The sequence below is a fragment of the Rhinolophus hipposideros genome, assembly GCF_964194185.1.
Source record: "Rhinolophus hipposideros genome assembly, chromosome: 17".
In the NCBI taxonomy this organism is placed as follows: domain Eukaryota; kingdom Metazoa; phylum Chordata; class Mammalia; order Chiroptera; family Rhinolophidae; genus Rhinolophus; species Rhinolophus hipposideros.
The window spans coordinates 41,753,342-41,770,641 of record NC_138063.1 but is presented as its reverse complement, the minus strand read 5'-3'; the positions used below and the strand labels follow the sequence as shown (position 1 = coordinate 41,770,641).

General features: G+C 37.8%; 1 protein-coding gene across 2 annotated transcripts in view; it reads left to right on the top strand.

Moving 5' to 3' along the window:
• The first annotated feature begins 1,400 nt into the window (after positions 1 to 1,400).
• Positions 1,401 to 17,300, top strand: part of LOC308510020 (retrovirus-related Pol polyprotein from transposon 297) — a 55,850-nt gene continuing 39,950 nt past the window's right edge. For both annotated transcript variants that reach the window (XR_013995289.1, XM_081078818.1), the window contains exon 1: positions 1,401 to 1,500. The gene's annotated coding sequence lies outside the window, so the exon portion shown is untranslated. The remainder of the gene's footprint in view (positions 1,501 to 17,300) is intronic.

The window sequence follows — 17,300 nt, the reverse complement described above, 5'->3', positions numbered from 1 at the left end:
GTCCCAAATTTACCCTTTCTATTCCTGCAATTTTATATTTTTATCTGGTATTATTTTTCTTATGTAAGAATTTTCATTAATATTTCTCTTTTTTCTTTTTTGTAGAGATGTTATTGACATATAACATTTATTACTTTCAGGTATATAATATAATGAGTAGATATTTGAACATATTGTGAAGTGAGCAGTGTAATCAGTATAGTAATTCTAGTTAATATCCATCACCACATAATATTTTCTTTAGTGAAAGTCTGCTGGCAATGAATTATCTGTCTTTATTTGCCTGAAAATGCCTTTAATTTATCTTCATTTTTGAGGGATATTTTTCAGTCAGTGAATATAGAATTTTAGGTTGGCATTTATTTTCTTTCAGCACTTTAAAGACACTCTTCCGTCTTTTTTTTTGTTTTGTTTTTTGGCCTTATTGTTACTCCTCTGAAAGTAATGTATGTGTTTTTTTCTGGCTGCTTTTAATATTTTTGTCTTTATCTTTGTTTTCATCAGTTTTATGTTGATATACCAAGGTGTTGTTTTCTTTATGTTTATCCTACTTAAATTCTGGAGCATTTCAGATTTGTCCTTGATTGCCTTTGTTTTGAAATATCTAGGGTGTTATTTCTTTATCTATTGCTTCTGCACATTTTGTGTCTTCTCCCCTTTGGTGAAAATTTGCATCTTGTCATCTATTTTCTTGAGCATACAAATCACCGTCACTTCAATTATTTTAAAGCCTGTCTTCAATGTCTGGGTTACCTGTATGTCTGTTTCTACTGCCTATTTTTTAGTTCTCTTTCTTCTCATGGCTGGTTAAAGGCCAGGTTTTTTTGTTAAAACGTAAGAAATTTTAGATGAAATGATCTTCCTCCAGAAAGGATTCACAGCATTTTCTAATAGGCAGTTAAAGGAGGTCTATTTTGAGACTGAGCTACATCTCTGTAAGGCTTGTCTGTGTTTGGTTTGATTCTCATCTCTGTGGTTTGCACTTCTAGATGTCTGAACTAAGGGCTGGAGTATTTGCTAGGGCAGTCCCTTCATGGCAGTTCTTAAACTCCAATTTTTTTCTTTATTCTTCGGTGCAGTGAGACTATCTATCACCTCTTTCCCTGTGTAGCTTGAGAATTTAGAAAGTGCTTCAGATGTAATTGTCAAATGTTGGACTCACTCTTCTATACTTTCATTCTCTTAGGAATCTTGTCACCTCAAGTCCTAGCTGCCTGAGAACCATACTACCCTGATTAAAAAAAAAATTATTTGTATCTTTTGCTTGTATCACATGGTGAAACCTAATGTGATGATGTTTGAAAGTGGGGCCTTTGGCAAGTGATTAGGTCATGAGGGAGAAGTTCTCATAAATGGAATTTGTGTCCTTATAAAAGGGGCCCCAGAGAGGTCCCTCATGTGAGGTTCTGGTGAGAAGAGAGCTGCCAATGAGGAAGCAGGATCTCACCAGACACTGAATCTGCTGGTGCCGTGATCTTGGACTTTCCAGTCTCCAGAACTGTAAGAAATAAATGTTCATTGTTTATAAGCTATCCAGTCTGTGGTATTCTGTTACAGCAGCCCTAATGATCTAAGAGGGGGGAACTTAATTTTTAAAAATTGCGATAAAATTGACATTTAACAGGTGTACAACATAGTGAATATATATATATATATATATATATATATATATATATATATCTCCAAAAAATGTATACACATTTTAAGAAAGGAAATAACTATATTAAAATTGTAATAATCAATATATACCAGTAAAAAAAAAAGAAATACAAGTCATGTTTGACTTCTGCTATTACAGGAAGTGCTCAAAGTGGTTACCATCAGAGTAATTTTAATAGTTTTTTCCTTTCTTAAAATGTGTATACATTTTTTTGGCACCCTCTGTGTGTGTGTGTATAATATATATATTATATATATATTATACATGTTATATAATGTATTATATATAATATATATTATGTATTTTATATATTTATATATATTATTTAAATATTATATACATTATATGTTATATATAGTATATAATACATTATATATATAAATGCATGAGTGCGGTATGACAATTAAGTTCGCAAACTCATCCTAGAAAAAAGCATACCACATTGCTGAATATTACTAAGGTCACCTTCGAAGTATTTCCCTTGGGCAGCTATATACCAACTCCAGCGCCTAGTCCACCCTTCAAAGCAATTTTGGAACTCTTTTTTTGGAATGACCATCAGAGCTGTCGTATTTCTCTTGATGTCCTGAGAGTCATCAAAATGTCTTCTTTTTAATATTTCCTTTACCTTCAGGTAAAGAAAGAAGTCACCGGGGGCCAGACCAGGAGAGTAGGGAGGGTGTTCCAACACAGTTATTTGTTTACTGGCTAAAAACTCCCTCACAGACAGTGCTGTGTGAGCTGGTGCATTGTCATGGTGCAAGAGCCATGAATTGTTGGCGAAAAGTTCAGATTGTCTAACTTTTTCAAGCAGCCTTTCAGCATTTCCAATAGTAAACTTGTAATGCTTTGTCCCACTGGTACAAATTCATAATAAATAATCCCGCTGTTATCAAAAGGTTAGCAACATCTTCGCAATAAGTTCACGAAGCTTACTTGTCCAACCTCGTGTGTGTGTGTGTGTGCGTGTGTATACAATGGGTGCCAAAAAATATATACACATGACTTGTATTCATCTTTTGTTATCTGTACATATTGACTACTACAATTTTAATACAGTTTTTTCCTTTCTTAAAATGTGTGTACATTTTTTTGGTATCCTCTGTATATATAATGAAATGATCACAGTAAGTCTAGTTAACCATTACCACACAGTTACAAATTTTTTTTCTTGTAATGAGCTCTTTTAGAATCTACTCTCTTAGCAACTTACAAATATGCCATACAATATTACTAACTGTATTACCATGCTGTACATTACATTTCCCTGACTCATTTATCTTATAACTAGAAGTTTGTACCTTTTTGTGTATTCCCCCAATTTCCATTTTTGTCTCCCAATCCTGTCGGATTGCTGAAAGATATGTTGACATCCTGTCTCTTAGCAGCTGTCCTTTATGTAGTTTTTCATCCCTGACTACCACTCCACCAAGAATCCACAAATGTCATGGGGGAAAAAAGTTGCACACAAAATGTTGGGATTACCTCAAAGACCTCCACCTTCCAGAATCTTGGTTCTCATGTCCTGGCTGACCAAGCAGCTCTTTCATGACCTCAAACAGTTGTTCCTTTGTACTGTATTCAGCTTTTCTAGTTGTTTTCTGTGAGAGTTTTAGTGTAATCTGTTACAACCTACTATATCACAGCTGGAAAGTTAAATTACCACAAGTGATCATTTAATGTCAGATAGTATGAACTTCTGTGTTAGTCATGGTTATCCAGAGAAACAGTCAGTAGAGATATATAAGAGAAGATCTATTATTGGAATTGGCTTATACCATTATGGAGGCAAAGATATGCCACAATTTGCCATCTGCAAGCTGGAGAACCAGGGTAGCTGATGATGTCGAGTCTCCGTCTGAGGCCACAGGCCTTAGAATGGACAGGGGGCAGTGGAGAATGCTGGTGTAAATCCCAGAGTCTGAATGGTTTAGAAATAGGAGCTCTGATATCTGAATGTGGGAGAAAATGCATGTTCTGCATCCCAGTTTAAGAAAAGAGAGAATACACCTGCCCTCTGCTCTTTTTTTTTTTTTTTTTCTATTCAGGCCCTCAATAGATCAGAGATACCCACTTCTTACTTAGTCTGTGGATTCAAATGCTAATCTCTTCCGGAAACACCCTCAGACACACAGAAGTAATGTTTTACCGGCTCTCTGGGCATCCCTTAGCCAGTCAAGTTGACACATAAAATTAACCATTACAACTTCTTAAGACTTCTTAATTACAACAATTATCAAAGTGTTTCCCGGAGGGCTGTTTTAATCCTGTTTCTGTCCAGAGTGTATTATGTAAATTACCAAGTACAAACTCTTAATGTAGTTATTTGTGCCCACGTAATATCTGCTATCCAGGGGTAAGTTGACGGATAGAGAGATTGTTTCCCCTCTTACCCAACTTACTCACAACACAGAGCCTTACAGTAATATGTAGCAGAAAGAGAACAGCATAATTTCATCACTGTCTGGTTGTGCAAATCATGAGCGGATTTATTTGATTCTGTGCGTTTTAATTTTCTTAAGACTGTATAAATCTCCTAGACTTGATTAAATTATTAATTGAGATAACAAGTGGCATGTGTTCATTAGGTGTGAAGTATTTTTACAAATAGTGTGTCATAAATACTTGTTGAATAGATGAATGAACAAACGAATGAATGTGTGATTAAGTTAGTAATTTAGGGAGAATGACCTGTCTACATCTAGTTTTGATGGGACAGGAGATAACATAAGGAGATTCGGCATCTGCAGTAGGGGACAGCATAGAGTAGCAAAACAAAATTAACCACAAGGCATGTGCGGTGACAACAATATTTCAGGAAATTGCCAAACGGCTAAAAAGGTAATTGTCAGAAAACAGGGGAGCAATTCCTGGTTGTTCTGTGAGCTGCTTTGAATCATATGTGACTTCAGAATCATTTTTGCTTCCTATTAATTTGCCCTCAAATGAATTTTGAGAAAAGGGATCTCTTTTTCTGTCACTTCCAATGTCATAATGACATCCCAATTTGCCTTGCAGTAAAGCAAAGTCAATGACGATAAATTCTTTGTTAAAAACCGTTTTTTACATCACTTGCAAAATCATAGAAACCCAGAATCATAGAAACCTCTGAATCCTAGAGCTGGAGAAACCTCAGAGATCTATGGTTCCATTTTCCATCCTCACTGGAATCACTGCAGCAGAATCCTTGACAGTTGGTCATGGAATTTCATGGAATTTTGCTCGACATGCCATGATTACTCTGCTTTATGGGAAAGCCTGTTTCATGCTGGCCCACCAAGTACAATGTTCTTTCAAAAAGTGAGCTGAAATCAGCTTTTCAAATAATGTCCTTCTATTGATCTGATGTTGGTTGGTTTTCTAATATCCCATGAAATAATTCAATTTTTTTCTTAAAATGTCTTTTTTCAACCATTAGAAGGTGTCCTCCAATGGAAAAAGCACCAGATGAGGAATCAGAAGGCTTGAGTTTAATCCAAGTTCTGTTCCTAGCAATGTGACATTGAGTAATACTCATTTTATAGAATAGGAACCTGAGGCTTTAAAGCTAAGCACATTGCCCAAGGTCACACAGCTGCGAGTGGTGGACTTGGACTGTGAGTTCAGCTTTGCTGATGCTGAAGCTCAAGTTCTTATATATTATGTTACAGGGCATCTGTGTGCTGCTGCTGATTTGTGAACTTGTGGTCAATTAAACTTTAGTCTTTTCCCTTCCACAAATCTTCGTTAAGTCCGATTTTCTCCATTTGGAACTTATGTGATTTATTCTATCATCTGTGTATCTATGTATCTATCTATGTTTCTTTCTCTCTATGTATGTGTGTATGTATCTATGTATGTATGTATGTATGTATCTATCATCTATCTACCTATTGTCTATCTATCTATTTATCTATCTAACATCATTTGTCATCTACCCATCTATTTATTTTTACTTAAAAGTATAACTATAGTTTTCTCTGTTAAATCTTAAACGGAGGGGTTAACCGTCATTTCAATCTGTCAAAATAATGATTGGTTTTTATCATATAACGTCTCCCCTTGAACTTTTGAGTTACCTATAAATCCGACAATTTCCAAAGTTGAAAAAAGACATTGCTAAAATTTTTAATGGAATTATATCAGGAAGGGTCATATGACAGGCCACTGGCAACTTCAACTAGTTGTGAACATATCCAACTGTCTTATTATCCTAATCACATATTTTCAATTTGACCACAATGACATCCCAACAGACTTAACCTAATTTCCTAGGGGATATGTATGATGGTTTGGCATTATGACCTTGGTGAACCCATGTTGGCTCCATGTGATCACAGCATTCTTTTCTAAGTGGTCACAAACCATCTAGTTAGTGATTTTATTCTAGAATTTTGCCAAGGTTTGACATAAAAAATTTGCTTTGACCAAATTGTAGTTCCCAGAATCTAGGCTTTCTCAAATTTCACAATCAAAAAATATTTTCCAGTTTTCTGGCACCTCTTTGTTATTCCTGCTCTCCCACCCACCCCACAAAGATTGCCAACAGTGGTTGCAAAATTACATCTCTGAGTCTTTCAGTATTTTGGGTTAAGATCTGTCTGGTCTGGAAGGTGTGACCTCATTTGAAGTGTGATATAGAGGAAAGAGAAGTGTGTACCTCGAGTTCTAGACCTAAATTCTCATCTATTGCATCACTTGCTAGTTGTATGACCTGCAGTTAATTATTTAGTCTATGTAGTCTGTTTCCTCATCTGTAAGTGGGGATAAAATCTCACAGGGGCTTGAGAAAATTGCATGAGTTTGACAGCTGGGAAAGAGTCTAGAGTAGCATAAGCTTCAAAAATCTGAATTTACCTTAGTGCCTTGTCTATTTTGAATTTCAATTTCTTCTTTACATTTTAAAATGTTGCTTAGAATTTGAAGACAATTCTTTTTGCTGGAGAAGACAAAAGGAAACACAGAACTCTTTGGGGGATGCAAAATGGTGTAGAGCACTGGACTGGGAGTAACACAGAATATCATTTATTAAGAAGGTGTTTCATTAACTCATTGCGTGACCTTGAACAAGTCATACACTCATTCTGGGTTTTATTTTCATCTGTAAAATGACGGGGAAGGACTGGGTGATTTATCAGTTCTAGTTTTTGACTCTAAATGCTATGAATCTAATTTTGCTTTTGCAATGTCCTTGACCTGTATAACCTTCTTCCTGTAGAGGGATTTATCCTTTTAGCCAGTTTTTGATCCATTTTGTGAATAAACCTCAGAAATTTAAAAATCCCAAGCAGATCCCTTGCTACACAAACGGCTTCTGAGCTGAACCTCTGTCATCAGTGGGTTGACATGGGCTATTAGTCCAAATGAGTCCAAATTAGGATGACAAACCTGTTGTCCTCTACTCTATTTATTATTCACTGATGTGGATTATCTAGGATTTAATTCTATCACTAGCCTAATGATTGAGAATTGATGGCATAATAATACTATGTCAACATATAGAAATGTTATGGCAATAATGGAAATAATTATGTAGCACTATCCAAACTAAAGTGTTTTTTGATAAATGAGAAAGGATTTCAGATGTAAAATACAGCAATTACTCTTTGCCCTAGAATGCTGAAAGAAGCCTTTGGATCTACACAGGAAGCAGCTATTCATCAGTAGTGATTAATTTGGAAAAAAATCACATTCTTTGTTTCTAAAATATGAATGATAAGAATTTTGTTTTTATTGTGTTTATTCTCTACACTGGGGACATTAACCAAAATATGCAGAAAGTGTTTTCTGATCTTGAAGCAATTAAAGATATAGAAATCTTTGCTCTTCTTTTCAGGGCAGATTTTATCAGGTAACTTTTATTCATTCACTTGAATTATACAAGTATATAGATTAATTTATTGAAGAAATATTTCAAACACTTAATGTATGTTATGCCACATGTGGCCAAAGAAAAGAATCAAGGTGGTGGTCCCTGCTTTTAGAGAGGCCTTACTCAATTAGGGGCGATGTCTGCCAAGGCTAATAGAAGAAAGTGCAGTAGGGCCATTAGAGGGGGTGTTCTGGATTCTGGACCTTTCAGGAGCTTTTTTCAGGAGACTTGCTCTTCTGTTAGTCCCTCACTCTGCATTTTTTAAAAAAGATTTTATTGGGGAAGGAGAACAGGACTTTATTGGGGAACAGTGTGTACTTCCAGAACTTTTTTCCAAGTCAAGTTGTTGTCCTCTCAATCTTAATTGTGGAGGGTGCCGTTCAGCTTCAAGTTGTTGTCCTTTGAGTCTTAGTTGTGGAGGGCGCAGCTCAGCTCCAGGTCCAGTTGCGTTTTCTAGTTGCAGGGGGCACAGCCTACCATCCCTTGCAGGAGTCGAACCATCAATCTTGTGGTTGAGAGGACGCACTCCAACCACCTGAATCATCTGGGAGGCAGCTCAGCTCAAGGTGCCGTGTTCAATCTTAGTTACAGAGGGCACTGCCCACCATTCCTTGTGGGATTCGGGGAATTGAACTGGCAACCTTATGGTTGAGAGCTCACTGGCCCATGTGGGAATCGAACCGGCAGCCTTCGGAGTTAGGAACATGGAGCTCTAACCGCCTTAGCCACCGGGCCGGCCTCACTCTGCATTTTTAACCTCTTGGTTTTATCATCCAAATACACTGTGTCTTACATCTTAAAAATAAACAACAAACCTCTACTAACTCATCAAGTCTCTCCAGGATTCCCCTACCTTTGCATTCCCCATGAAAGAGCTGTCTGAGTACACGGCCTTCACTTTACCTTCCTTTCATTCTTCAGCTGACTCTAGTCCAGCTTCCCTTCCTTCATCCCACCGAAACTCCTCTTGATAAGCTCACAAATCTTGACTTCCAAGTTACTAAATCCAATGGATACTTAAAAATTTATTATCTTACTTGACCTCTCAGCAGCATTTGGTCCGCTTGAAATACTCTTTTCCTTTGAAAATACACTCTCTGGCATCTGTGGCCAGTCCTTTGTGATTCCCCTCTGATGGTTCCTCTTCTTCTGTGCAGCCTCTAAATGCTGATATCCTCATGACTCGTTGGGCCCTCCTGTCTCTCTTCTCTTCTGGACTCCTTTCCTTTCCTTTCCTTTCCCCTTCTTCCTTTTTTTCCTCTCTCTTCTGAAGTAACCTCATCATTTCTCATGATGTAAATGCTACCTGTATGTTGAAGGGTCTCAAATTTATATCTGTAGCCAGCCCAGAGCTCTTATTTGGCTTTGGATGTAAATATTGAACTGCCTACTTGATACTGCTATTTGAATATCTCACAGACATTTCACACTTAACGTCTCAAAATCTGAGCTCTAGATCTCCCTCCACAAATCTGCTCTTTCTACAGGATTCTCCATCTCAGCGAACTATATACAAGGTCCGACAATTAAGTTCGCGAACTCGTTGCACCGATGTTGCTAACAATTTTTGATATCAGAGGGATTATTCATTATGAATTTGTATCAACTGGACAAACAGTTAACCAAGTTTACTATTTGGAAGTGCTGAAAAGGCTGCGTGAAGAAGTTAGATGACCTGAACTTTTTGTGAACAGTTCATGGTTCTTGCATCACGACAATGTATTAGATCATTGTCTGTGAGGGAGTTTTTAACCAGTAAACAAATAACTGTGTTGGAACACCCTCCCTACTCACCTGATCTGGCCCCCCATGACTTCTTTTTTTATCCAAAGATAAAGGAACTATGGAAAGGAAGACATTTGGATGACATTCAGGACATCAAGGGTAATACAATGACAGCTCTGATGGCCATTCCAGAAAAAGAGTTCCAAAATTGCTTTGAAGGGTGGACTAGGCGCTGGCATAGGTGCATAACTTCCCAAGGGGAGCACTTCGAAGGTGACCATAGTGATATTCAGCAATGAGGTAGGTAGCACTTTTTCTAGGATGAGTTCGTGAACTTAATTGTCCGACCTCATATCTTCATATGCCCAGGTGCTTAAAGATACTTCTAAGCTCCTCCTCTTCTTCCAGCCTTAATGTCATCTGTCTCATAGGCGTCTCAGACTAAACCTGTCCAAAATCAGCCTATTGGTTTGCATCCTTTTCTCCATTATGCCGCTCTCAAGAATCTTCAAGACAAAACAAATTTTAAAATACATCTATGCAAAAGGAAGGACACAAAGAAGGAAGGGTGGGAAGGAGTGAGGGAGAAAGGAAGGAAAGAAGGAAGGAAAATAAACCCAAAGCCATCTGGTTCTGCTTCACCACCATGTACTGTGCTATTAAAGTCAGAATACTGGTGGTAAGTTTTCACTCCTCCCTTTCCTTCATCCCTTATATCAGAGTCACACAAGAAAAATTCACTTCCACTTCTGGCCATGATGGAATAATAGACAATAAATTCACCCTTTCTTCTTCGAGTGAAAAACAACAAAATATCTGAAATGATTTTCGGGAGATTGGAAAACTGGTTGATTGGACAACAGGTAGTGCAGGACCATGACCCCCGAAAGAAGGGAAATAAAGAATATGAGCCCTACAGTTGACAATGCAATGTCTTCCCAAGTGTGTTAATATTTTACCTATTTGTGTGCTGGTCTCTTGTCTGTCTCTCTCTACTAGAACATGAACTCCAGGACGGGTAGGGACTTGGCTGTCTAGTTGAGCGCTTAGCCCATTGTAAGCACTCGATACATTTCCTGGATGGGATAACTAAATGAATCTTTGATAACTTCTTCTCCCTTACGAGCCAAATCCTATTTATTCTACCTTTTCATTACATCTCAAATCTATCCACTTCTTTCCAGCTCTACTGCTATTATCCTGATCCCCAACACCATCACATGTCCCCTGGACAAGTACTATACTTTTCTGGGTGGTCTTCTTAATTCTACGCTTGCCTTCCTTCAATTACTTCCTCCAAATTGGATATTTAAAATGTAAATGTCATCTTTTCCCTCTTCATTAAAACGTATCTATGGTTTCTGCATTTTGAATAAGCCAAACTCCTTACAAGGGGATGGTCAGCTATAACCTGTCTGCTCAGTCTTCTCCTCATGCCTTTTGTTTCCTAATTCAGCAGCCCTTTGGGTCCATTCAAAAACCAGGGAGCTAGATGATTGCTGATGTCTTTTTATTACAGCTCTTGTGTGCGATGCTATGATGCCTAGACTTATTTGCAATAATCTAAATTACCCGTTAAACTATAATTGGTAAAACTTATCTGTAAGTTTGACAATTGTAAGCATAGTGACAAGTACAAATAGAACAAGAGTGTCTGTCATTCACAATGGGAAAAATGAGGATTGGGTTGTAAGAATTTATCAATGTCATTCTGGTAACCCTCAAGGGAGAGGAACATCTCATTATAAACACTGGTCTTGGTTTTTCAAGCATAGCAATCATGAAAGGCAACTTCTCAGTCTACCAGAGCTTTCTAGAAATATCATGTGACAGCATACAAACAGCTTTACTTTGATACTGTGTTGACAAGACAATGTGTTGACAAGGCAATGCTTTGCTTTGTTGTTTGGCTTCTGAGGTAAACTTAGTCCCCCAAACATCATGTCCAGTGCAAATGTATGTTCTTGCTTTTCAGGCCAATTTTGTGTTTCTCTGTAATTTAACAGTTTGCTCTCTCAGTTCATGAATCACCCTCTTGTGGATTTAATTAGTGTGAATCAATTTACCCACCATATAGCGTGAACAGATCAAATGCATTTTGTGGTCCTGCAAATTTGAGGACCAGACTAGAGCACAAACATCTCACCAAAGTATAGATGCCCTCCATGGACATTAAATAATGTCATGGCAGAATAAGGTCCAACACAGTGAAATAGTGTTCGTTCAGGAAAATTAGGAAGAGGCACCAGTTCCAAACCATGGTCTTAGCAATGGAATGGAGGGAGAAGAAAGTAATTATAATAATAGCCAATGTAATTGATATGACCCATTTCACGTACATGGAGAGACAAATAAGATCATATTCCATCCTTTTTTTTTTTGATATTAATACACTCTCTACCCCTCACATGCTTAGCTAGCAGGAAATCCAGTTACTCTTTCTGAGCTCCCCTCTCCCCCTTATATGGCCAGTAATCTATAGGGTCTTGTTTGTTCCTATCTCCTTACATCGGGCCCAGTACCCAGGTGCCCCTGAGGCTGGAGGAGCCCCCTTGTTGAGTTCCAAAAACACTTCGTTGTTTCTGATTCTGTTCCAAAAGATGTACTATTTAGGGTTTGGTTTGGGGTCACCGCTGGATGCACACAGCTGTTCTTTGAAAGGTAAATAGGTTTGACTCTTGTCACACTCGCCCTTCCCCTGGCCCAAACAGTGCTCCCCCCAACCCCCAACACATACACTAACTCCCACCCCAAAGTAACCTGCTCCCAACATTCTACGTTTTAAATTCATTCTCTTCACTGCCAGTTTCCTGGGTGCTGACAACCTTGGGAGGGCTGGTTTGGGACAGGCTCCAGTATCCACTGCCATGTGGACGCTGAGTGGCCACTACCCTGAGGTCATTAACTTGCTCCCTTCCAGAACCAAGAGCCTGCCCAGGAGACATGTTCTTATTTCCACTTTTAGAGCCACAGGAAGCACATTTCTGGAAGATTTCCAATACATTTTGTCCCTAATTTCACCCCCAGGGGTTCAGAAATGTTGCGAACTAGTCTCGTAACTCCCCTCTATACACTTAAAATCTCTGTTTTAATAATTTAAAGAGTGGATATTTGTGTTCTTTTTTTTGGGGGGGGTGAGCATTTTTATTTTTGATCTTATTAGACAAGAAGCTAAAGTGCTGGCTTTAAGTGCTGGGCAACCCACACTCTGACTACATATGATAAAAAGATGGTGTGTGTATGGTGTGTGTGTGTGTGTGTGTGAGAGAGAGAGAGAGAGAGACAGAGAGAGAGAGAGACAGAGAGAGAGAGAGAGACAGAGAGAGAGAGAGAGGGAGAGAGAGAGAGAGAGACAGAGAGAGAGACAGAGAGAGAATGTGTACACACTCCCGCAAAAATACAGGCAGGGAGAGGCTGCTGTAGGAATCCCTATAGAACTAGGTGCTGAGTGGATGGGGCGGGTGAGGGAGAAGGGGTTAGTGTATGTGCAGGGGCATCATCCACAGAGTCGGAACACGCAGGAAGAGAATCTCAGTGGGGAGAGATGAGAGTCCGTGTGCTGTAGTAGCTAAGAATGTGGAGTCTGGAGTCACACTAAAGAGCATATTTAGAAAGCTGTTCTGCTAAAGAAGCTGTGTGACTTCAGTTTCTTCACCTGTAAAATGGGTTGATGATGATGACAGAGATTAAAGGAATTAATATATACACAATATTAGTAAATGCTATAAAAGTGTCAGCTGTTGTTATCATTTTTTCCATGTGTGCAAAGGTAATAGAATGTTTTAATTTTTTTCTGAAACATTTTTGATCTTACATGACTGTGAGTTAAGTATTCCCAAGGGCACACTTAAAGAACTGTAATAGCTAATGTTTAGGCTAAACGAGGAAGTTTTCTCTTGCTGAATGCCATTGAGCTAGCGCTAGCCTTTCTGGGTGGGTGATGGGGGTGAGGTGAGGGGTATGCCATGACCAGGGTTTGAAGAGGGAGAGGAGGGAAGGGGACCTAAGGGGCAGACGCTCAGAAAGAAGAGGGAAGTGTAGAGGAAGGAAAAAAGAACTGCCTCCGGGAGAACTCAGAGAAGAGAGATGGCAAGAATTTTAGCACGTCAGTGTATGATGAGTGAGGCCATTCCTGCATAGCCTCAAGGAGTCATCAAGAAAAATGACATTATTTTGGAAGGCCTGAGTCAGCTCTGACTTTGCTTTGTTTTCTTTTATTTTTCAAAACAGGCCTCTTTATAGTTCAGGTACCCACAAAAAGAACTTTTAGGCTCTAAATAATTGATGTCCATCAATTCCCTTTGTCTTCATGTGTTTTTGTTTTTTCTATCCTAAATTGCTATTAGGTTGGTAATTGCTGTTTTTGCAATTATTTTTAACTTTTTAAACTGCAGTTAGTTTTGCACCAACCTAATATACTAACTTAGCATGATTTCCCCTCATTGTGCCATATTTTAAAAATATGTAGTGTTTCTGCTTGATTTTATCTTCTGCTACTTTATCTGCTACATGATTAAATCTCCTGTTTTGTTTGCACGTTCTTTAAGATTTTCATGTGGATGAGACTCACACTGGCAGTCTGAGAGTCATGCATTGATGATGGCTTCTTATACATTTGGGATAATAGTTCTTTCAGAACTCTTGGGTAACTGCTCTCTGGCTCTGTTGACTTTGTTCTGTCAGCCACATCTAGAACAATCTGGGCATTTAATATCTCCCATTAGTGTACTTCCAAACTGAATTGGGAAGCAAAATTTCCCTAAAAACTCAGTTTAGTCTCTTTTTCCCTTTCATCTTCAATCAAATTTTTTGCACCATGATCAAAAGGGGTCCTACAGACTTCCAGACAAACTTCCATATTCTCTTACCCCATGTTTGAAGCTCCCTAGCAGGACTTACATTTTTTTGCTGCCCAATATCTAGTTTATACCTATCCTTCAAACTTTGTGTATCTTCTTGTTCATTTCACTTGCTCAATCTTTGCATTCAAAAAATATTCCTCCTAAAATATAGGTGTTTTTTGTTTGTTTGTTTGTTTTTAATAGTGGTCATATAGATTCTTTTTTTAAGAAACAGATTTTAAAATTCATGGCAAATACTTCTGTTGGGTTTCTAGTAATGTTTAAGTAATAACCTGGCTTTCTCAATTATTTTCTCTTTTTTTTTTTTCAATTATTTTCTCTTTATGTTAGTCCTTTTAACATTGTTTTTCTCTTTTTCCAATTTACTGCTTGTGGGTTGGTCACAGTTCCCTTTTTAAGTTTGGTAACAGCATACTGGATTTTTTTTTTCTTTTTTGAGTTTTCTGCCAGAATGTGGAACTAAATTGTGTTGTAACAACTATTACATAGCGGTTCCTATGAAACTACTTTCTAAGTACATTCATATCTAGCACTCAAAGCCAAGATCATGATATTTCCTTTGTTTGTGATTTCTAAAGAGCTGTCCTTTATTTGATCCCCAGACTGTGCTTCCCTGCCTTACCAAACTGTGTTTCATCAGCTTGTATGATACAACAAGGTCTACCATTTTTCTGTCTAGCTTGATTTTGTGGTTTCTTCACTTTCGTTTAACATTTTTAGTTTCATCTCATAGATTTTTGGTTTATTGTAAAATTCTGTAACAACATAATCATGATTTTTTTGAGGAGAGCAAGGAATAAGTTTATTCAAGATGCCAGCACAGAAGTTGCTGGGGTGGATGACTACCACGTAGTCATGATTTAACCATGAAATTTCTGCCTAGAAACCTTTTACTGTACTTCTTTAGCCTTGCTAGTAGTCTCCTATTGATTTTCTGCTTCACATACAATGTTTTGGGGCAACACCCTTCATCCTATCCCATGTTGTTTACTTTCCTTTTCCTAATGATTGCTATATAAAGCCCCTCACTTTTAGTTCAGGAGCCAAAGTGCCCATTTCTATTTTGTGTGTTTTAAGTATAGAAGGTGCTAGGTATGTTTGCATCACTTTCTCCAGGCCCACGGGTCAAGTATTTAATTAGGTGGTTCAATTACCTTATTTCCTTTTTTTCTCAGTGTCAAGCTATAACTCATGTTCATTCACACTGATTGGCTTTACCCTAATATTTAGTTTGAAAGGAACCTGTCTGTTTTCTAGTACTGGAAGCCTCATCCCAGTTTGGTTTGGTTGAGCCTGTCCTGCCTCTGTGAGTTCTAGTTATCCTAGAAATAACTTTATTAATTAGATAATTATCAAGAACTCTACCAAGACAGGAGTTTATCTCACTTTCAAGTAAACATTATCTACAGTTGGTATGATGGCCCCATTATTACCAGGGGCCCAGGCTCCTATATTCTTGTGGCACCATTCTTAATATATGGTTTTCACTAGAGAAGTTGCTTCCCTAGTCTCAGCTATCATCACACTTTTATTTCAGTGATCAAGAATAAAAAAAAAAAAAAAAAGAAGAACAAGGCATGCTCTCTTCTTTTAAAGCCATTTCCTGAATTTGTACATACCACTTCCTCTTATAATCCATTGACCCAAGATGGGTACACCTCAGCTGCAAGGAATGCTTGGAAATATAGTCTTTATTTTAGGCCGCCATGTGCCGTGCTTACATTTGGGAATTCTGTTACTGATCAAGAAGGGAAGATTAGATATTGCAAATCAGTAAGAAATCCCTGATATATACTTTAATTCTAAGTAAATTCCCAACTTCCTCCTTCTATAATCTTATTTATGCATCCAAATTTTGGGAACATTTTATTTTTCAGCTTTATGGAGATATAGTTAACATACAACATTTTGTAAGTTTAAGGTGTACAGTGTGTAGATTTGATACCTTTATATATTGCAAAATGGTTATCAGCATAGCATTAGCTAACACCTCCATCATGTTACATAATTACCATTTCTTTTCTTGTGGTGAGAACATTTAAGATCTACTCTGTTAGCAACTTTCAAGTATATAACACAGTATCATCACTATAATCACCATAATATCCATTAGATGCCCAGAATTTATTCATCTTATAATTGGGAGTTTTTACCCTTTGACCAACGTCTCCCCATTTCCCCTATTCCCAGTCCCTGGTAACTATCATCTTACTCTATTTCTGTGAGTTCAGCTTTTCATATTCCATATAAAAGTGATATCATACAGTATTTATCTACTCTGTCTGACTTATTTTACTTAATATAATGTCCTCAAGTTTTATCCATATTTTCACGAATGGCAGGATTTCCTTCTTTCTCCTGGCTGAATCATATTCATGTACTCGTATATCACCTCTTCTTAATCATTCATTTGTTGACTAGACACTTAGGTTGTTTCCATATCATGGCTGTTGTGAATAATGCTGCAATGAACATGGAAGTGCAGGATCCTGTTTTCTTTCTTTCTTCCCTTCTTTTTTTTTTTTTTTTTGGACATATACCCAAAAGTGGGATTGCTGGTTGAGAACTATTTAATTCTACAGTCTTGCCTTTGGGAATATCATGGCAGAGATCCTGAAGATAATTCTCTTAATGCAGAACTGGCTCTCTCCTACCCTCCATAGCACTGTGAGTGATACTACCTTTGTTCTGGCCTGAAGGTTGCACTTTTCAGGTAAACTGGAGGCTCATGAATCTAAGAAAAGATTCTACTTGTGACTGTGTCAAAGGCTAAAATCTCTCTGCTAAATACTTTATTTCGTGCTAATTCACACATTTCTAACTTTGGGGTCTCCAGTTTACTTCTGCTTCCCGCAGTTTTCTCTCTCTTCTAAATTCTCTACTTGTGGGTGGGGCGGCTTTGCTTGTTCTTTTGCTTTCTTTGGCCATTTGCTCCTGGCCAATCTTCATGTTACATTCTGCATTCACTTCATATAGACATTTCTTTCTTCCTGAAATTTGCATGCTCTGCTTTTCACCAGGTTTTTTAAAACACCTCTTCTGGTGTCTACCTTACTCTGGTAGAGTGTCTATTTTTCTTTGGTTTTTGGCATCAGTTGCACCTATTTCTACTTGCTACAGAAGTAACTATTAAAAGAAAAGCTGAAACTCTCAGATAAAAGGCTTATATAATACAATACTTAAAAGCTCGATTAGCTGTCTC